Genomic DNA, 22,120 nt, shown 5'->3' on the forward strand with positions numbered 1-22,120 from the left:
ACGTACATGGATATTTGCTTGACAGATTGAAATGCTACACAACTAGCACTTTTTTCATATATATATGAATGTTCTCCTGGCCTAATCACTCAAATAAACCCAAAGAAGTTATTTCAGCATCTTGAATAAATATCACCCATTTTGTAACTTTTCATTAAAGCAAAATATAAATATCACCTACACATTGCATACATCGTCTATAAACCTGTCATTGGAGTACAGATATATGCAAATTATTTACAGTCATGTATTCATACCTACTATCAAAAAGCCAAACAATAGCTAGAACATAAGAGTGGAATTTTCTTTTTAAATTGTGAGGCTTGTATCACATTTCTTTTTGCATATTGGTTCTCCTATGCTATGTCTCAAGCTGGCAACCGTGTAAATTTCGCTGTTCTTCATTTGCCTCACCAGACTTTGCAGTTTGATGAGCCTTAATATATTTAATTATATGACTGCTCTTCCTCAGGAAGGGTCAAGAGAAAATAGCACACTTCCTGATTCACTCATTTCTTGGAAAGGTGGTGGTGAAATAGCCACGATCATAACTGCAGTGGAATTGTGCTTGAGATGAAAGTGAACCTGTCTTCCTTAGCCTCTGTTGGCATTTAGCTTCACACTGCTTTTTCTTGATGCCCTGTTTCTCCAAAATGTGGTAAATAGCCCTAGAGAATCTTGTAAGATCTGACAGGAGGCCAGCACCAAGGAGAAAGAGAGACAAACTAAATTCAAGACGGATGTGAGAAGCAATAATCGAAACAGATGCCACAGCCTGAGGCTTGGAGCACAGATGAAAGCCAAATGATTCCAGTGACAAACTGGAGGGAAAGTTGTCGTAATTCAGCTTTGTAGACTCAGAGGTGAAACACCATAGTTCTCTTAGCCACACAGAGCAAGACAAGGCAAAGAGAAATGGGCCTCAGAAAAGCAGCTCCAAAGGTAATTGTAGATGACTAGCTAGAAGTCAGGCAAGACGTAAGGGCAGAGTTCCTAATTATATTGAAGACAAAGGCAGAGAAATAAGTGTTAATAGGTTCAGACTGGGACCTTTTCCCAACTAGACAAGGATTCTAGAATTTATTTATTCAAATATTTCCTTTTTTTTCATTTCCATTTTGTTTATTTATTTATTTATTTATTATTATACTTTAAGTTCTAGGGTACATGTGCACAACGTGCAGGTTTGTTACATATGTACACATGTGCCATGCTGGTGTGCTGCACCCATTAACTCATCATTTACATTAGGTATATCTCCTAATGCTATCCCTCCCCCCACCCCCTCCCCACAATAGGACCTGGTGTGTGATGTTCCCTTTCCTGTGTCCAAGTGATCTCATTGTTCAATTCCCACCTATGAATGAGAACATGCGGTATTTGGTTTTCTGTTCCTGTGATAGTTTGCTGAGAATGATGGTTTCTAGTTGCATCCATGTCCCTACAAAGGACATGAACTCATCCTTTTTTATGGCTGCATAGTATTCCATGGTGTATATGTGCCACATTTTCTTAATCCAGTCTGTCACTGAGGGACATTTGGGTTGATTCCAAGTCTTTGCTATTGTAAATAGTGCCACAATAAACATACGTGTGTATGTGTCTTTATAGCAGCATGACTTATAATCCTTTGGGTATACCCCCAGTAATGGGATGGCTGGGTCAAATGGTATTTCTAGTTCTAGATCCTTGAGGAATCGCCACACTGTTTTCCACAATGGTTGAACTAGTTTACAGTCCCACCAACAGTGTAAAAGTGTCCTTATTTCTCCACATCCTCTCCAGCACCTGTTGTTTCCTGATTTTTTAATGATTGCCATTCTGACTGGTGTGAGATGGTATCTCGTTGTGGTTTTGATTTGCATTTCTCTGATGGCAAGTGATGATGAGCATTTTTTCATATGTCTGTTGGCTGTATTAATGTCCTCTTTTGAGAAGTGTCTGTTCATATCCTTTGCCCACTTTTTGATGGGGTTGTTTGTTTTTTTCTTGTAAATTTGATTGAGTTCTTTGTAGGTTCTGGATATTAGCCCTTTGTCAGATGAGTAGATTGCAAAAATTTTCTCCCATTCTGTAGGTTGCCTGTTCACTCTGATGGTAGTTTCTTTTGCTGTGCAGAAGCTCTTTAGTTTAATTAGATCCCATTTGTCAAATTTGGCTTTTGTTGCCATTGCTGTTGGTGTTTTAGACATGAAGTCCTTGCCCATGCCTATGTCCTGAATGGTATTTCCTAGGTTTTCTTCTAGGGTTTTTATGGTTTTAGGTCTAACATTTAAGTCTCTAAACCATCTTGAATTAATTTTCGTATAAGGAGTAAGGAAAGGATCTAGTTTCAGCTTTCTACTTATGGCTAGCCAATTTTCCCAGCACCATTTATTAAATAGGGAATCCTTTCCCCATTTCTTGTTTGTGTCAGGTTTGTCAAAGATCAGTTGGCTGTAGATGTGTGGTATTATTTCTGAGGGCTCTGTTCTGTTCCATTGGTCTATAACTCTGTTTTGGTACCAGTACCATGCTGTTTTGGTTATTGTAGCCTTGTAGTATAGTTTGAAGTCAGGTAGCGTGATGCCTCCAGCTTTATTCTTTTGGCTTAGGATTGTTTTGGCAATGCGGGGTCTTTTTTGGTTCCATATGAACTTTAAAGCAGTTTTTTCCAATTCTGTGAAGAAACTCATTGGTAGCTTAATGGGGATGGCATTGAATCTATAAATTATCTTGGGCAGTATGGCCATTTTCACAATATTGATTCTTCCTATCCATGAGCATGGTATGTTCTTCCATTTGTTTGTGTCCTCTTTTATTTCACTGAGCAGTGGTTTGTAGTTCTCCTTGAAGAGGTCCTTTACATCCCTTGTAAGTTGGATTCCTAGGTATTTTATTCTCTTTGAAGCTATTGTGAATGGGAGCTCATTCATGATTTGGCTCTCTGTTTGTCTGTTACTGGTGTATAAGAATGCTTGTGATTTTTGCACATGGGTTTTGTATCCTGATACTTTGCTGAAGTTGCTTATCAGCTTAAGGAGATTTTGGGCTGAGACAACGGGGTTTTCTAAATATACAATCATGTCATCTGCAAACAGGGACAATTTGACTTCTTCTTTTCCTAACTGAACACCCTTGATTTCTTTCTCTTGCCTGATGCCCTAGCCAGAACTTCCAACACTATGTTGAATAGGAGTGGTGAGAGAGGGCATCCCTGTCTTGTGCCAATTTTCAAAGGGAATGCTTCCAGGTTTTTGCCCATTCAGTATGATATTGGCTGTGGGTTTGTCATAAATAGCTCTTATTATTTTGAGATACGTTCCATCAATACCAAATTTATTGAGAGTTTTTAGCATGAAGGCTGTTGAATTTTGTCAGAGGCCTTTTCTGCATCTATTGAGATAATCATGTGGTTTTTGTCTTTGATTCTGTTTATATGCTGGATTACGTTTATTGATTTGCATATGTTGAACCAGCCTTGCATCCCAGAGATGAAACCCACTTGATCATGATGGATAAGCTTTTCGATGTGCTGCTGGATTCAGTTTGCCAGTATTTTATTGAGGATTTTTGCATCAATGTTCATCAGGGATATTGGTCTAAAATTCTCTTTTTTTGTTGTATCTCTGCCAGGCTTTGGTATCAGGATGATGTTGCCCTCATAAAATGGGTTAGGGAGGATTCCCTCTTTTTCTATTGATTGGAATAGTTTCAGAAGGAATGGTACCAACTCCTCCTTGTACCTCTGGTAGAATTCGGCTGTGAATCCTTCTGGTCCTGGACTTTTTTTGGTTGGTAGGCTATTAATTATTGCCTCAATTTCAGAGCCTGCTATTGGTCTATTCAGGAATTCAACTTCTTCCTGGTTTAGTCTTGGGAGAGTGTAAGTGTCCAGGAAATTATCCATTTCTTCTAGGTTTTCTAGTTTCTTTCCATAGAGGTGTTTATAGTATTCTCTGATGGTAGTTCGTATATCTGTGGGGTCGAAGGTGATATCCCCTTTATCATTTTTTATTGCATCTATTTGATTCTCCTGTCTTTTCTTCTTTATTAGTCTTGCTAGCAGTCTATCAATTTTGTTGATCTTTTCAAAAAACCAGCTCCTGGATTCATTGATTTTTTGGAAGTTTTTTTGTGTCTCTATCTCCTTTGGTTCTGCTCTGATCTTAGTTATTTCTTGCCTTCTGTAGCTTTTGAATGTGTTTGCTCTTGCTTCTCTAGTTCTTTTAATTGTGATGTTAGGGTGTCAATTTTAGATCTTTCCTGCTTTCTCTTGTGGGCATTTAGTGCTATAAATTTCCCTCTACACATTGCTTTAAATGTGTCCCAGAGATTCTGGTATATTGTATCTTTGTTCTCATTGGTTTCAAAGAACATCTTTATTTCTGCCTTCATTTCGTTATGTACCCAGTAGTCATTCAGGAGCAGGTTGTTCAGTTTCCATGTATTTGAGCGGTTTTGATTGAGTTTCTTAGTCCTGAGTTCTAGTTTGATTGCACTGTGGTCTGAGAGACAGTTTGTTATAATTTCTGTTCTTTTACATTTGCTGAGGAGTGCTTTACTTCCAACTATGTGGTCAGTTTTGGAATAAGTGCGATGTGGTTCTGAGAAGAATGTATATTCTGTTGATTTGGGGTGGAGAGTTCTGTAGATGTCTATTAGGTCCGCTTGGTGCAGAGTTGAGTTCAATTCCTGGATATTCTTGTTAAATTTCTGTCTCATTGATCTATCTAATGTTGACAGTGGTGTGTTAAATTCTCCCATTATTGTTGTATGGGAGTCTAAGTCTCTTTGTAAGTCTCTAAGGACATGCTTTATGAATCTGGGTGCTCCTGTATTGGGTGCATATATATTTAGGATAGTTAGCTCTTCCTGATGAATTGATCCCTTTACCATTATGTAATGGCCTTCTTTGTCTCTTTTGATCTTTGATGGTTTAAAGTCTGTTTTATCAGAGACTAGGATTGCAACCCCTGCTTTTTTTGTTTTCCATTTGTTTGGTAGATCTTCCTCTATCCCTTTATTTTGAGCCTATGTGTGTCTCTGCATGTGAGATGGGTCTCCTGAATACAGCAAACTGATGGGTCTTGACTCTTTATCCAATTTGCCAGTCTGTATCTTTTAATTGGACCATTTGGTCCATTTACATTTAAGGTTAATATTGTTATGTGTGAACTTGATCCTGTCATTATGATATTAACTGGTTATTTTGCTCATTAGTTGATGCAGTTTCCTCCTAGCATCGATGGACTTTACATTTTGGCATGTTTTTGCAATGGCTGGTACTTGTTGTTCCTTTCCATGTTTAGTGCTTCCTTCAGGATCTCTTGCAGGGCAGGCCTGGTGGTGACAAAATCTCTAAGCATTTGCTTGTCTGTAAAGGATTTTATTTCTCCTTCACTTATGAAACTTAGTGTGGCTGGATATGAAATTCTAGGTTGAAAATTCTTTTCTTTAAGAATGTTGAATATTGGCCCCCACTCTCTTCTGGCTTGTAGAGTTTCTGCCGAGAGATCTGCTGTTAGTCTGATGGGCTTCCCTTTGTGGGTAACCCGACCTTTCTCTCTGGCTGCCCTTAACATTTTTTCCCTCATTTCAATTTTGGTGAATCTGACAATTATGTGTCTTGGAGTTGCTCTTCTCGAGGAGTATCTTTGTAGTGTTCTCTGTATTTCCTGAATTTGAATGTTGGCCTGCCTTACTTAGGTTGGGGAAATTCTCCTGGATGATATCCTGCAGAGTGTTTCCAACTTGGTTCCATTTTCCCCCTCACTTTCAGGCACCCCAATCAGACGTAGATTTGGTCTTTTCACATAATCCCATATTTCTTGGAGGCTTTGTTCATTACTTTTTATTCTTTTTTCTCTACACTTCTCTTCTCACTTCCTTTCGTTCTTTTGATCTTCAATTGCTGATACTCTTTCTTCCAGTTGATCGAGTCGATTACTGAAGCTTGTGCATTTGTCATGTAGTTCTCGTGTTATGGTTTTCATCTCTATCAGTTCTTTTAAGGACTTCTGTACATTGGTTATTCTAGTTAGCCATTCGTCAAATCTTTTTTCAAGGTTTTTAGTTTCTTTGTGCTGGTTACATAGTTCCTCCTTTAGCTCTGAGAAGTTTGATCAACTGAAGCCTTCTTCTCTTAGCTTGTCAAAGTCATTCTCTGTCCAGCTTTGTTCTGTTGCTGGCGATGAGCTGTGTTCCTTTGGAGGGGGAGACACGCTCTGATTGTTTGGATTTCCAGCTTTTCTGCACTGCTTTTTCCCCATCTTTGTGGCTTTATCTGCCTTTGGTCTTTGATGCTGGTGACGTACTGATGGGGTTTTGGTGTGGGTGTCCTTTCTGCTTGTTAGTTTTCCTTCTAACAGTCAGGACCATCAGCTGCACGTCTGTTGGAGTTTGCTTGAGGTCCACTCCAGACCCTGTTTGCGTGGGTATCAGCAGCGGAGGCTGCAGAAGGTAGAATATTGCTGAACAGCGAGTGTTGCTGTCTGATTCTTGCTCTGGAAGCTTCGTCTCAGGGGTGTACCCAGCCGTGTGAGGTGTGAGGTGTCTGTCTGCACCTAGTGGGGGATGTCTTCCAGTTAGGCTACTCAGGGTTCAGGGACCCACTTGAGCAGGCAGTCTGTCCGTTCTCAGATCTCAACCTCCATGCTGGGAGATCCACTGCTCTCTTCAAAGCTGTCAGACAGGGACATTTACCTCTGCCGAGGTTTCTGCTGCTTTTTGTTTAGCTATGCCCTGTCCCCAGAGGTGGAGTCTACATAGGCAGGCAGGCCTCTTTGAGCTGTGCTGGGCTCCACCTAATTCGAGCTTCCTGGTGTCTTTGTTTACCTACTTAAGCATCAGCAATGGTGGGTGCCCCTCCCCCAGCCTCGCTGCTGCCTTGCAGTTAGATCTCAGACTGCTGTGCTAGCAATGAGGGAGGCTCCGTGGGCATGGGACCTCCGGGCCAGGTGTGGGATATAATCTCCTGGTGTGCCGTTTGCTAAGACCCTTGGTAAAGTGCAGTATTAGGGTGGGAGTTACCCAATTTTCCAGGTGTTGTGTGTCTCAATTTCCTTTGGCTAGGAAAAGGAATTCCCTTCCCCCTTGTGCTTCCCAGGTGAGGCGATGCCTCGCCCTGCTTTAGCTCTCGCTGGTTGGGCTGCACCCGCGGACCAGCGCCAACTGTCCAAAATGCCCCAGTGAGATGAACCCGGTACCTCAGTTGAAAATGCAGAAATCAACCAACTTCTGTGTCTCTCATGCTGGGAGCTGGAGGCTGGAGCTCTTCCTATTCGGTCATCTTGGGTGTGCCCCGATGTATCTCAAATGTTTCTTGAGTATCTCTTACATGCCTGTCATTGTTCCAAGCACAGGCGATACAGCTGTGAACAAAAACAAAGGCTGTGCCCACATGAAGCTTACTTTCTTACAGAGAAAGACAGACAATAAAGGTGTAAACAATCCAAAACAATTTTTTAGAAAGTCAGCAATGATTCACACTAGAGAGGAAAAAATACAGGATAATTTGAGTGAGAGTGACTTTAGGTAAGTTTCGGGAAAGGCCTTTCTGAAAAGGCAATGTTTGAGTTACAGCCTTAACTACAAGGCAGAGGCAGCCACGCAATCATATAGGGAAGAGCATTCTGGAAGAAGGAAGCAATAAATGCAAGGGCTTTGCTGTAGGAGAAACCTGACCATTTCAGGGAGGAGAAGAAAAAAGAAAGCATGAAATGATACCAGAAAGTGAGAAGGGATTGGATTAGGTGGGGCCTATGGGTCAGCGAAAGGTGTTCAGATGTTATTCTAAGTGCAGTGGAAAGCCATAGGGGTTAAGACAGGAAATGATATGATCCTGATGGATTTTTGCTGTTAAAAGAGCACCCTGCCTGCTCTGTGGACAACAGACTGAAGGAGCAAGAGCAGAATCAGGAAAAATTAGTCAGGAGGCTGTTACCATAGTCTAGCGGAGAGACAAGAGGGGCTTGGAACAAAACAAAAGGTGACACATTGGAAATACATTTTGGATAGAGAAACACCAGGACTCACAGATGGATTGGATATGGGGGTAAGGAAAAGAGAATAATCAAAAATAATTCCTAGGTTTTTAACCTTGGCAGCTAGATGCAGCTATTAACTAAGAAAGGGAAGAAAAGAGCAAAACAGTTTTCAGGAAGGAAAGTCTAAGTTCATTTTAAGTTAAGCTCTTAAGCCTAAGTTCTTTTTAAGATGGCCATTCTACCCTAACATATTGATTATGAATTTGGCTATATGTGTCTGAAGCCCAGGAGAAAGGTTTAGATTAGAGATACTACATGGAAAGATATCAGTGTGTACAAATGGGATTTATTTTTTTATTTTGTTTATTTTTTGAGACAGTGTCTCACTCTGTCTCCCAGGCTGGAGTGCAGTGGTGCAGTCTCCGCTCACCGCAACCTCTGCCTCCTGGGTTCACGGGATTCTCCTGCCTCAGCCTCCTGAGCAGCTGGGATTACAGGCGCCCACCACTACACCCAGCTAATTTTTGTATTTCTAGTAGAGACAGGGTTTCACCATATTGGTCAGGCTGATCTCGAACTCCTGACCTCAGGTGATCCACCTGCCTTGGCCTCCCAAAGTGCTGGGATTACAGGCATGAGCCACTGCGCCCGGCCTGTACAGATGGGATTTTAAACCCTAGGGCCAAATGAGAGCACCTAGATGGAGAAGGGAAGAAAATTTTTAAAATAATAATAATAATAATGAGATTGGCATAGGATTAGTTCATGGTCTCCCCAACCTTTAGAGAATGGGAAGAAACAGTAAGAAAGGAAGAAAACACAGCAATTTTGATGTCAAGGAAGCTAAGAAGGGACGGTAACAATGGCAGCCAATCAGCAACCCAGAAGGGCCATCTGAACAGAATTGTAACCCTGTGTCTTGAAGAGCTGAAGGGAGTCTGTGATTGAGGTGACAGATATATGGAGCCCAGGCTTGCTCTGACAGAAGCAGTCCATGGGTCTCTTTGGCAGCCAAGGGGAGTTTGTGAAAATGGAAACCCAGCAATTGTAATGTGCTGTCCAGTAGTTTAGTTGAGACAGCAAAACTTTAATAAAATTATGCATGTGCAATTTAGGGAAGACTGCTTACACACATCCTACCTTGTGGACATCAGCTTTGGAATTGGGCTGTGTTTGAACCTACGTTAGTGGTACGGATTGGGGGTGGGAGGGCCAGCAATAGCTAATCTGATTGCCAAAATTCAGGGGAAATGGCAACAGGAGAAATGAGATAGGAGATGACACAAAGGAACTAGAACGTCTAAGCCCTGGCCAAGAGAAACCAGGAGATTGGCAGGATGTTAAGAGAGCAGAACAGGTAGGCAAGCCTACTTGCAAACATCAGGTGCCAGGTAGTGCTCAGGAAGAAAGGACGGTTACCCAGTTGCCTTAACCTGAAGTTCTGTAATAAGCCCAAGAAGGGAAAGAAAGTCTGCAATTAGAGTTGGGAAGGAAGAGACCACAGTGGCAAACATACAGCATGTAGCACAGTGCCAGGCACATTGTAGGGCTTCAGTTTATGAGAGTCACATTCATTAATTATTGTTACTGTTTTAGTCAGAACAAAGCCCCCCTATATACAAGATAATCACAGATTCCATATTTAAAGCCTATAAGAGAATAGCCTGCCTAAGATTTTGACCCTGAAATTACTTTCTTTACAGAAAAAAAAAACTTTGAAATTCTATTTCAGAGTTCCTACTGAGTCATTGTGTGCTAAGAATACATAAATATGTTCCTGCTCTCTTCAAAGGTTAAGATTATCTTCTTCTAAGCATACCTTCAACTTTACATCCAGCTTCTAACAATGTTGCTAGGGAAGAAGATTAAATCAAAAGGCATTGGTGAGCCTTGAGGATTACTTACAGATTTCATTCATGAAGGCTCTATTTCTTCCCATTAATATGATAACAGAGAGACCCCTGCTCAATATGCTGTGTGCATGTTACATGAGGCTGCTAATGTTCTCATGGGCCAAGGAAAGAAATCCAGAACTTGGTTGTAGTGGAATTTAATAGTCTTTAGTTCCACTAGTGTGCACCCCAGCTGCACACGTGTATTTGGAAAGACTACTAACTAGGGTGAACCACTGAGCTTTTCTTTACCCAGTCTTAAAAGGCCTCCCCTCTCCTCACATTGACCTACAGTATCCCTTTAATAGTCTTCCTCTACAAATACAGAATGACAACGTTTCATTTCCCCCCAACCCCGAGACAGAGTCTTGCCCTGTCACCCAGACTGGAGTGCGGTGGCGTGATCTCAGTTCACTGCAACCTCCGCCTCCCAGGTTCAAGCAATTCTCGGGCCTCAGCTTCCTGAGTAGCTAGGATTACAGGCGTCCACCACAATGCCAGGATAATTTTTGTATTTTTTAGTAGAGACGGCGTTTCACCATGTTGGCCAGGCTTGTCTCAAACTTCTGACCTCGTGATCTACCTGCCTCTCCCTCCCAAAGTGCTGGGATTACAGGTGTGCGCCACTGCATCCAGCCAACAACGTTTAATTTTAAAAGGCGGATTTCTAAGTTCCTCCAAGGACTAGCAAAATCAAATTAACATTGAGAATCTTTTAGGAAACAAACTTCTTTGTAGCTGAACTCTCAGCCTGAGATGCTACCCAGATTTCTATTTCATCTTGTGCCCGAGGTTTGGACTAGATACAGAACTGGCTTCTCTCTTCTGTGACTATCAAAACTCCAAGGTGTCATTTAGTGCAATGCATTAACCTATTGGCCAAGCATAGCTAAGTAAAGCAATGGCAAAGTCGAGGTGAGCTACGTGTTAGGAGGCATCTGAACAACTGTATTTGTCCAGCAAAATCTATGCGGATGCCTTATACCTCCGAGAGCAGAAGTACAAAGGACATGGAAACAGCCAGTGGGGAAGGTGCCATGGATAGCTGTGCTTCCCCAACCTAGAAAATTCACATTATCGTTAAAAGGTAGCAAGTGCAGAAAGTTTTGAAGTCAGCATTTAGCCTTTTTTCTAAATCCTGCTGATAGTGAGCAGAGTGGTAGGAAATCCTAAAACAGCCACTGTTTTCTTTATGTTGGCATTAACAGGCAACATGAAGGGTTTAAGAAAAACTTTGTTGGAAAATGTCCACTTTGAACAGCAAGGGATTTGGTGTCTATTCCAATTTCTTTCTCGCCCCCTCCCTTTCTGAGAGGGGAATTCACTCTTAAGTTGAAAAGCAAACAGCCACAAAAGCATTTCCAGGTACAAAGCCACTGGGTATGTTCTAGCCTTTTGGTAGAGTCTCCTAGGTCTCTAGCCACAGTTGGTTTTATGTTCCAGGCATCAATCCACACTCATGATTGATACCGTACACCTGTATGTCATTCGGAGGTTCACCCAGCTCGAGCAAATTATATTTTAAAACTGCACTGATCAAAAAAAAAAAAAATCAGGGGAAGGGATTTCCTAGCTCTCAAATAAAAATGTGCAATGGAGCGCTTACTAAGTAAACAGAAAACATGGGCAGCTGAGAAATCAATTTAGCTGAACAAACAATGTTCCATGTAATGAACTACTAATTATCCTTTTATGCCATGTCAGTCTGAGTGATTACAGAGCTGTGCAGTTTAATTTGACGTTTGAGCATTGCCTTGCTCCATTAGCTTCATATAAAGCTACAACACATTCAAAAGCGGGGGGGTGGGGGGTTCTGTATTTATCTGGAACTAAGTAAGCACCTGTATTAATAATAAGACGAGAATCTCAGAATCTTTTTAAAAATGTGCTTTTAATATGAGGATGAATAAAGCATGGAGAACCGGAGGGAGTGTGAAGATCAAACCAGGTGTCTTTTGGTCAGTGGAGGAAACACCCGGAAGCAGTGAAACGCACTGGGCTTATTGCAACAACCCCAGCTACGAAAATGCCACCCTCTCCATGATGAAGCACCACCAAATCCCAAGCTCCAAGCAGCTGCTGGGCTGGGAGGCCGAAAAGGCAAGAAGACACAGAGCAGGGTTGAAATGAAGAAGGAACTCTTTTTCAATGAGACTCATTACATTATGCAAATCCTAAAAAATTGTACCCTGTGTTGTAATGAGAATATGACTGCATGGGAAATGTGGGTTACAACTCTTGACTTTACCTGCTTTTCACATATTTTCACATAGTGAGTAAAATCACTGTGGGAGGAAACGGCAATGTGGGGATTTTTATTTTTAATTCCATCCAATTCAACAAATAACTCATTGAGTTCCTGCCATGTGCCTGACCTGTGCTAAATGTATGGAGAATGAAGAGAGAAGTAAAAATACGCAAATCCTTCAAGGATTGGGCAGTCTTTATATCTGAGCCACATTCCATTTCTTTAACTTGCTGAGCAAAAAAACTGGCCTTCTAAGGCAGTGGTTCTCAACTTTGGCTGTACATTGGGATTACCTGGGGACACTTAAAAAACCCAAAACCTGGATTCCATTTCCAGATATTCTAATTTGATGGCTCTGGGAGAGTCATTACTTTTAGACCTACTTAGGTGAATCTAATGAGAAGCCATTATTGCAATCCATTGCCATGTTGACTAAAGTTTTATCTTCAAATTATGCCATTTACTCAACCCACAAATATTTATTGAGTACATATGAGGCATTTGCACTGCACTGAGACTTGTGAAACGCTGTGCAGTGTTTTCATCTGAGCAACAGGTTATACCTCCAAAGTGTCGGCTCTGGTCACTAGACCGCTGAAATTAGGATCTTCAGTGAGCAAGGGTTTCATAACTCACTTTTTTTATCCCCAAATCAGACGATGATTAAGAAAACAAATTCACTGCTTAGCACGCATTTTTCGAGCCAGTTTTTTTTTTTTTTAAGTAAGTAAATAGAATAATATTGTCAGTTAAATCTATGATAAAGAGTCTTAGGAAAGATATAAAGCTGTGATACAAGGATTCCCCAACCAAGAGAGGAAAGAATCACCCATCTTTTCAGAGAACATTACGGGTAGAATTGCACAGCACTTCAGAAAGATCTCAGTGTCCACAAGTATTCCTATCCCTACTCAGCAGATACACAAATGGGGTTGGCAGGATCCAGTGGCTCCCTTGAGGTCAAACATTTAGTTAGTAACAAACTGAGATTTTAAAGGTAGTTTTGGGCCCAGCGCGGTGGCTCATGCCTGTAATCCCAGCACTTTGGGAGGCCAAGGCAGGTGGATTACCTGAGGTCAGGAGTTTGAGACCAGCCTGGCCAACATGGCGAAACCCTGTCTCTACTAAAAATACAAAAATTAGCTGGGTGTGGTGGCAGTCACCTGAAATCCCAGCTACTTGGGAGGCTGAGGCAGGAGAATCACTTGAACCCGGGAGGCAGAGGTTGCAGTGAGCCAAGATCGTGCCATTGCACTCCAGCCTGAGCAACAAGAGTGAAACTCCATCTCAAAAAAAAAAAAAAAAAAAAGACAGTCTTCTGACTCCTTGAATCATAGAATCTCAGAGCCGGAGGAGATCTGTCATGACCTAATTCAAACCCTTTCTGGTGAGTTCCCTGAGTTCTAAGGAATCTGAGTGACTTGGTCAGTCAGCCAGTGGCCAAATAGCATTTAAAGCCTTAAGACTGAAATTCTGTCTCCCAACTCTCAGGGTAGTGTTTTTGTCTCAGCAATAGATTATATTAATACCTCTTCCAGCTCTGGTGACTAGACACTGAAATTAGGATATTCAGTGATCAAGGGCAACTCACTCGTTTTAATCCCAAATCAGATGATGATTAAGAAAACAAATTCACGCCTAGCACTCAATTCTCAAGTTAAGAAAAGTAAGTAACTAGAATAATACCATCAGTTAAATCTATAATAAAGAGGCTTTTTCAGGATCCCAAATCTTTAACTAATTTGTGTACCTGGAGCCTACTCCTTCTCCATGGCTATATCTAGGACACGTATGCAAGTATGTTCTTTATTACTAGTTAAGTCTGAAGTTCTCCATCCAGGCTGCCCATTAGAATCACCTGGTGTGCTATTTTAAAATATCCATGCCTGGACCACATCCCCAGAAATTTTGATTTAATTGGTCTTGGTGGGTTCTAGGTATGAGTATTTTTGGAAAAGCTCCCCAAGTGATTCTGACGTGTAGCAGGGTGAGACCACTAACTCAAGGAGTTGCCCTCAAATATATTGGGCCACCTATTATTTCACGTGCTCCTCTTCCCCCTGAGCAGTATGGGAGAAGTTCCAGTCTCCTTCTCCAGGCCTTCTCTCCCCCAGGATCTACCAGGATTCCTTGTTGGCCTTTTAAGACAGAAAATAGCTTCTCCCAAGCAAGGGATGATCAGGCCTCACTTTAAAAGAGAGACTTTTTTTTTTAATTCTAAAAATATCTGGCCAATACTCCTTAAAACTGTCAAGGTCATGAAAAACAGGGAAAGACTGAGAAACTGCCACAGACCAGAGAGGACTAAGGAAAAAATGACAAATAAATAAAATACAGCATCCTGATTGGATCCTGCAGCAGAAAAATAAAATACATTATTAGAAAAATGGGTGAAATTCAAAGGAAGTCTAGAGTTAATAGTAATGTATCAAAAAATTGGTCTCTTACTTTTGATAAATTGCCAAGATAATATAAGATGATAATATAGGGAAAGCTGAAACTGGTTGAGGGGTAAAAGAAAATGTTCTATAATATCTGTAATTTTTCTGTAAGTACAAAACTATTTCAAAATTTCAAAAAAAGCTTATTTTTTAAAAAGAGGGAGTGGCTGGTCACAGGGGTTCACACCTGTAATCCCAGCATTTTGGGAGGCCTAGGTGAGTGGATTACTTGTGGTCAGAAGTTCAAGACCAAGCCTGATCAACATGGTGAAATCCCATCTCTACTAAAAATAAAAAAATTAGCCTGGTGTGGTGGCATGCACCTGTAATCCCAGCTACTCGGGAGGCCAAGGCAGGAGAACCGCTTGAACCTGGGAGGCAGAGGTTGCAGGGAGCCAAGATCGCACCACCGCACTCCAGCCTGGGTAACAAAGCAAGACTCCCTCTCAAAAAACAAACAAACAAAAAAAAAAAACAGAGGGAGCAACTTGTTTAGGTGCACTCAAATATATTGGGCCACCTATGATCTTCAGGGCTCCTCTTTCCCCTGAGCAGAAGGTCAGTATAGGAGGAGCTCTCTCAAACGTGAGAATATGACAGATTGCTTACCTCACCTGGTTTTCATGATACCATTTGCTCTCCCTCTCAAAGCTTTACCCCTTGGTAGCATAGCTAATTGCCTGTGTCTGAGGACTCCATTTAGTCCTTAAAACTATTCCATAGCTCCAGGAGGAGATCTGAGTTCTCCCCAGAGGTTAGAAGCTATCACAGACAATTCTATCAGTTACAAGTATAGTATTGTGTATTAGTCACGTGGAAAAAGCAGAGGATTGTAGCATTATACCAAATTTCAACTCAGAAGAAGATAGCCAGGCTGCCATACTCTGAGACGTGAAGCTACACGGTGTAGTCATCATAACAGTATCTCCATTGTGTTGGCAGCACCATTTCTACTGTCATGTTCTTACCACGCTCGCATGCATATTTTATGATCTTACTGAATGCAATGTGTTCTGTACATATTACATATGTAGTCTCCAAGCACATTAAAAACAGCTGCTGCCTGGCTTCCTGTCTGTTTTCCCAGCCTATGAGCCTGGTTCCCAGGCTGACTTCCAAGACTCTTCTCCTTAAGAAAAAAAATGAATGAACTATTAGCAAGTGATATTTGGCCACTAGATCTTCAGAACGATCTTCATGGGAGCTTACTGAAGCTGAAAGGAGTATAACTTCCTAATAGAAGAAAGAAGAGCTAATTCCCTTCATTTCTATTGGAAGAGAAACCAGCTCATGGTCAGTGCAGCAGTTTTGTTACTAAAAATACAAACCCACTTGGTTCTGATCTGACACCCACTAGAATTATACTACCTGTATCCCACCAGCAAAGAATGTCCTAGGAGCTTGCTAGACAGTGTCTCTTGGAGGTAAAACAAAAATAAGAGGCTGGGAGAAGAAGATGCTAAAATGTGGCCTTAAAACAAGGCTTTTTTATCCAGTCGAGTCTGTTCTCTCCCTAGAGCAGAATAGGGTGTTTTAGCTTTGACCAGAACTTGGATAATGTTTTAAATTAAACCTCTCCATTGGGTCTGCTTCTGACTTTCCATCAGCCAGGACAGGATTTCGGTTGTAGCATGTTCCAGTGCAGAACCTAGAGGCTAGGTGGTCTGTAATTGGACCACGCACAAATTGTCTCTCCACTCAGCCTCCCGCATCCTTGTGTTGTGCGTATCTACGTTCTCCACTAGATTATAAACCCCCATGAAGGAAAGAATCATATATTATTCATTTTGAGGTCCTTTGCTATGCCTGCCACAGTGCCTGTCAAATAGCAAGTGTTCAACACATGTTTGTGGAATATGTCTTGTAGTTCCTTAAGTGGCAAGGCTTCCTGTGGAGCTCGTTTACATCTGCAGTCAGGATCCCTGGAGTCACGCCAGCAGGGGAGGTCGGGGCAATGCTCAGTCAAAATTCAAATGGATGACCCTATGTTTCGCTGCCCACCCTGGAGAGAGTACGGGCTGATTCATTGGAGACTAAAGGGAATGCTAGAAGCATCTCAGAGGCATGCACTATGGTCCCAAATGTTTTCTCGTCTTTAAGTCAAAGGGAAATCATCATTATTTTACTCCATGGTGCAGAATTCATTACCCAAAATGCAATGTTACAAGTATGTGTCAGAAAGGAGACACAGAATACAAGGGCACTGGGGACTAAGGCAAAGAAGAGACAGAAACTCTTTTAGCACAATGGTATACAGATGACTTGGAAGTAAGAGATTGCGGTGACATCGTCCATAACAAATGGACTTACAGTAAAGCACACAAAACAAAGCCAGGAGAAAACATATTATTATTTTTTTTTTTCCTGAGAAGAAGTCTAATCTGTTGCCCAAAATTTTTTTAAAGAGAGAGAAGGAGAGTAGAAAATAATATCACCCAGGCCGGAGTGCAGTGACACAATCTTGGCTCACTGCAACCTCCACCTCCTGGGTTCCAGCGATTCTCCTGCCTCGGGCTCCCGAGTAGCTGGGACTACAGGCATGCACCACCATGCCCGGCTAATTTTTGTATTTTTAGTAGAGACGCTCTTTCACTATGTTGGCCAGGCTGGTCTTGAACTCCCGACCTCGTGATCCGCCCACCTCAGCCTCACAAAGTGATGGGATTACAGGCGTGAGCCACCATGCCCGACCAAAAACACATTCTTTTACTGTTAAGTTGGAGACATCATCCAACCTGAGTCCACAAGGGATACAGACTAAAGAAAGGAATTTCTATTCCATTCCACCCATCTCCAACCACTTCAACTGGCATAAAGTTTCAGTTTTATACTCTAGGACCTTCCTAAGAAGGTCCCCCCTCCTTTCTTACAGAGCCGCCCACTCAATCTTTTTTCTTCCACACCTCTTTGGCTTTAAAAATACTTTATTTCCTCCCACCAGGGCTCTACCTTGAGCTAAGCATCCAGGTGGCTTGTCAATCACCAGCAATATGCATTTATGTTGCTGGACTCTGAAGGTAGCCAACTAAAGAACATAGAGAACTCTTAGTAATTACCTTTCGTCAAGATACAGTATTTATAAATTAACCATACCCGTCATACTGCCAGGTTAACCTCTTGCTAGCATATCTCCTTTATGTCATGAAGCTAAAAAAGCACCAGGTTCTTTCCTTACTTTAAATCCTGCTGCTTTCTTGTGTTCAAGCACTCCCCTTGTATTTCCTGTGTACACATCTATCTTGCTTATTCAACTGACTGTAAGGTTGTTTGAGGGAAGAACCGTGTCCCTAATGTTTATTGTAGATTTAGTATGTGCTGGGCCCCAGTAAAGAGTAAAATACTTTGGGAGGCCGAGAAGGGTGGATCACCTGAGGTCAGGAGTTCAAGACCAGCTTGACCAACATGGTGGAATCCCATCACTACTAAAAATACAAACATTAGCCGGGCATGGTGGCAGGCACCTGTAATCTCAGTTACTCGGCAGGCTGAGGCAGGAGAATTGCTTGAACCCGGGAGGCGGAGGTTGCAGCGAGCCGAGATCATGCCACTACACTCCAGCCTGGGCAACAAGAGTGAGATGCTATCTCAAAAATAAATAAATAAATAAATAAATAAATAAATAGAGTAAAATGGTGAGGAAGAAAAGGAAAAATACCTGGGACATTCTGTGCTTTTATTTCAAGTCCTTAATTTTGTGTATTTTAAAATAAATCCTATATAAGATGCTTGTAAAATAATCTTGGCCATTTTGGCTGCCAAAGTCCAACAAAGTCTGAGTCATCTTATTCATTATTTTCACGTGTTAAAATTCTTCTCTGCACACAGGTGTGGGCTTGCATGTATCTTCTTCAGCCAATCTAGACAACTAGTTTCTCTTCTAACTTGGCCTATCCTTTTTGGCCTAATATTAATCAGATTTCTGCTGAGATTATTCTGTGTAACAGGCAACCCGCAAAATCCCAGGAATTCATAAAAACTAACATTTATTTTCACTCACAGGTTTGTATAGCTGCTGTCATTTGACTGATTTCAGCTGGGCTGATCCGGGCAAGGCTGGACTTAAGCCAGAGCACTTTCAGGTTTGTTTCCACGTGCCTTCATCCCAGACCTCAGGCGGAAGGGGCAACAGTCACCTGAGATGAGCTGTTCTCGAGACAGACGGAAGAAGCTTCAAGAGGGCTGGCAGAAACTTACCATGCGTCTTTTGAAGTCTGTACTCACAAACACCATGCTACTTCCGCCCACATTTCATTGGTCCAAGACAGTTACAGGGCCAAGCCCAAAGTCACTGGAGGTAAGGGAGCATGCTCCTCCCTGAACAGTTTGGAAAATAAGATGAATATCTGCTGTTTAGTGGTCTAGTCTATCATAAGCCTATCCAATTTTATGCTTACCATTTCATTTGACTGAAATGTCCCTACTATCCACAAACCCACCCATTTAAATCTGGCCAATCCTTCAAGTCTCAGTTCAAATGTCACCTCTTCCATCAAACTCTCTCTGGTGTCACTGGGCAAATATAAGCATTCTTTTTTCAAAACTCCAAAATCTGTATAGCTCTGGAAGAACTGCACTGCAACCCTCTTTATGTGTAATATCCCCTATAAAATCCTAAACACCTTTAAAAAAAAGGTGGGGGATGTAAGCAACTCATCTTTTTAAAAACAACATCATCTAATGCCTCTAGCATGGTAGACAGCATATGTGACATAAAGAAATTAATATGGGCTGGGCACAGTGGCTCATGCCTGTAATCCCAGCACTTTGGGAGGCTGAGGCAGGCAGATCACAAGGTCAGGAGTTCGAGACCAGCCTGGCCAAGATGATGAAACCCCGTCTCCACTAAAAATGCAAAAATTAGCCAGGCACTGTGGCTGGCACCTGTAATCCCAGCTACTCGGGAGGCTGAGGCAGGAGAATTGCTTGAACCTGGGAGGCAAAGGTTGCAGTGAGCCAAGATAGGGCCACTGCACTCCAGCCTGGGTGACAGAGCAAGACTCTGTCTCAAAAAAAAAAAAAAAAGAAAAGAAAAAAGAAATTAATATGTATGCCTGTGTGTGAACATATGACTGGAGGGTGGGGGTGTCTACATAAAGGAGAAAATGTAACAATGATTAAAGATTCCAACTCTGGCATCAGACAGATCTCAGTTCAAATCCTGTCTTCCCCTGTCCTTGGCTGTGTATCTTCTGGAAACGTAGTCAACCTATTTGTACCTCAGTTTTCTCAGCCATAAAATGGAAATTATAACAATCCACGTAAAAGTTGAATACAGGATAAGCATCTAATAAGGGGGGCTATTTTATTATTACCATATACATTATGGTAAAATGTTATTTCTCTTATTATATACAACGTGATGAAAATATTTTTTAAATAAGTACATACTGACAGGGACTAAATGGGAACATGTGTTAGGGTAGTAGGATTGTAAGTAAAACATCCTCTTTTTTATTTCCTTCATGGATAATATGGTTTTGTTTACATAATTTAAAAAATTAAACATCTATTTTCCTTGGTGTTCAGCCAGCTCCAGGGGGGGGACACCCATATGGACCTACCCTGCTCCATAGAAATGACTTTTTGAACAGATGCTCTGTGTCAGGCCCATTATAAGTCCTTTTTCTTATTCTCACAATAATCACATGAGGTAAATAATTTGCCCATTTTGTAGAAGAGAAAGGTGAGATTCTGAGAGGTTAAATTATTTGTTCAGGGCTCTGTAGTTAGTAAGTGGGAAATATGGGAAATAGATACCAGGCCTGACTCTGAAGCTCAGACTTCCTTCTCTACCCCACATTCCTGTCCAGACTATTTCACAGGCAATTTATAGTGTGAAAAACAAACCAGCAGAACTACACAGATCCTGGCTCCCAGTACCATTCTCTAAAAAACAGGAGAAACAGCTGATTCTAGAACTATAGCAGGAAAAATACAAGGTCAGCCTGGACCATCTTGTAGGGCCAAAAGGTAAGGAAGTACTGGAGAAAAAAAAGTTTTGAAGAAGACACACACACATACAAACACACACAGATACAATTATGTCTAAGGGGCATGACAGCCAACTGAAAGAGCTTCCAGCCAAAGGTAGAACAATTTGAGACACAAAGTTAAATAGTGTTGGATTATAGCCCAAAGCATAAAATAAATATCCCTGAGTCAATACTGATATAAATAAATGATTGACTAAAGAAATAAATGAGGAAGAATAGACAAGTTTACCATGCAGAAGACTGCCAAATAGCTTGTATGGATACTCCACCCTAAAGGAGGTGAAATATAACTCCTTAAGTACAGACTGCACATGGTAACTTCCTTCAAAAAGCACAGTATGAAAAGGGCTGGGGAAGAGTAACTTTATAGCAGAGAAACCTGACAAACACTACCTCAGCCAGGCAATTAAGGTCAACATCAATAATGACAAGCAATGTTGATAGTAAGTACGCTTGATATGATGTCATGAGAATGGCACTTTACCTCTGTAGTTTCCCTCCCAGAACCTCGTAACCCCAGTCTAATCGTGAGAAAATCCTGAGGGTTCCCTTAATGAGACATCCTACAAAATTCCTGACCAGTACTTCTCAAAAACCATCAAGGTCATCAAAAAAAGAAAAATCTGAGAAACTGCCAAAGTCAAGGAAACTAAACTGGACAGGATTCTGGAGCAAAAGGAACAGTAGGTGAAACCTGAGGAAATCTAAATAAAAGCATGAACTTTGCTTAATAATAGTGTATCCATATTAGTTCATTAATTGTGACAAACGTACCATTTTAACATAAAATGTCAGGGGAAACAGGGTGGGGTGTATATGGGAACTCTCTGTACTATCTTCGCAACTTTTCTGTACATCTAAAACTATTCTAAAATTAAATTTTTATTTAGAAAAACAAAATCCAGAGCCTATTCAGGCTAAGTAATAAGTAAAAACGAGTTTCAACTCTGGAATTGGCCCTGGAAGAATCTAGAGTACAGGCTAGAAAAGGATTTTCTCGTTTTCTTGGAAAACAAGAAAGTACCACCTGACAAAACGCTTGCATTCCATCACATTTTAAAGCCGACTGGCCTAACCAAGTGGCTATCTGATGATCCCAAATGAGGAAGCAATTTGCCAAGTCATAAAGCAATCTATTCCATGGTTATCTGATAACATCTATCAAAGTCCCCCCTGTTATCTTTCTTACAGCACACATTATTCACTTCTCTTTTAGAGCTTACCCCTTGTGAATAAGTATTTCAACACTTATCTGCTCAATGTCTATCTTCCACAGGGCACTGGAGTTTTAAGAGGAAAGAAACCTCTTTCTGCACTGTATTCCCAGAACTTAGCAGAGTGGTACCTGCTAGGTGCTCAATTACTATTTACTGAATGCTTGAATGCCAGTGCAGCCTAGAGGAGCAATGATCAACACTGCTAACTGTGGTGCAGGGAGAATGACAAGCCTGAGCTTTCCGAAGATTGAGGGGCCACTGGGACAAATGTAGCTTCTCTCTCAATCTTACCATCTCTTAGTTCACCCTCCAAGTCACCAAATACAATTATTTCTCTTTTTTTAACTTAAGGTCAGGGGTAC

At 41.4% G+C, this 22,120-nt stretch overlaps 1 long non-coding RNA gene across 2 annotated transcripts in view; it reads left to right on the plus strand.

The window, feature by feature from the left end:
* Positions 1 to 19,331, plus strand: part of LOC105480093 (uncharacterized) — a 112,100-nt gene extending 92,769 nt beyond the window's left edge. For both annotated transcript variants that reach the window (XR_986283.3, XR_011619933.1), the window contains exons 2-3: positions 15,636 to 15,841; positions 18,548 to 19,331. This is a non-coding gene — a long non-coding RNA (uncharacterized lncRNA). The remainder of the gene's footprint in view (positions 1 to 15,635; positions 15,842 to 18,547) is intronic.
* Positions 19,332 to 22,120: the final 2,789 nt, after the last annotated feature.

This window comes from Macaca nemestrina, chromosome 2 (assembly GCF_043159975.1).
Source record: "Macaca nemestrina isolate mMacNem1 chromosome 2, mMacNem.hap1, whole genome shotgun sequence".
In the NCBI taxonomy this organism is placed as follows: Eukaryota; Metazoa; Chordata; class Mammalia; order Primates; family Cercopithecidae; genus Macaca; species Macaca nemestrina.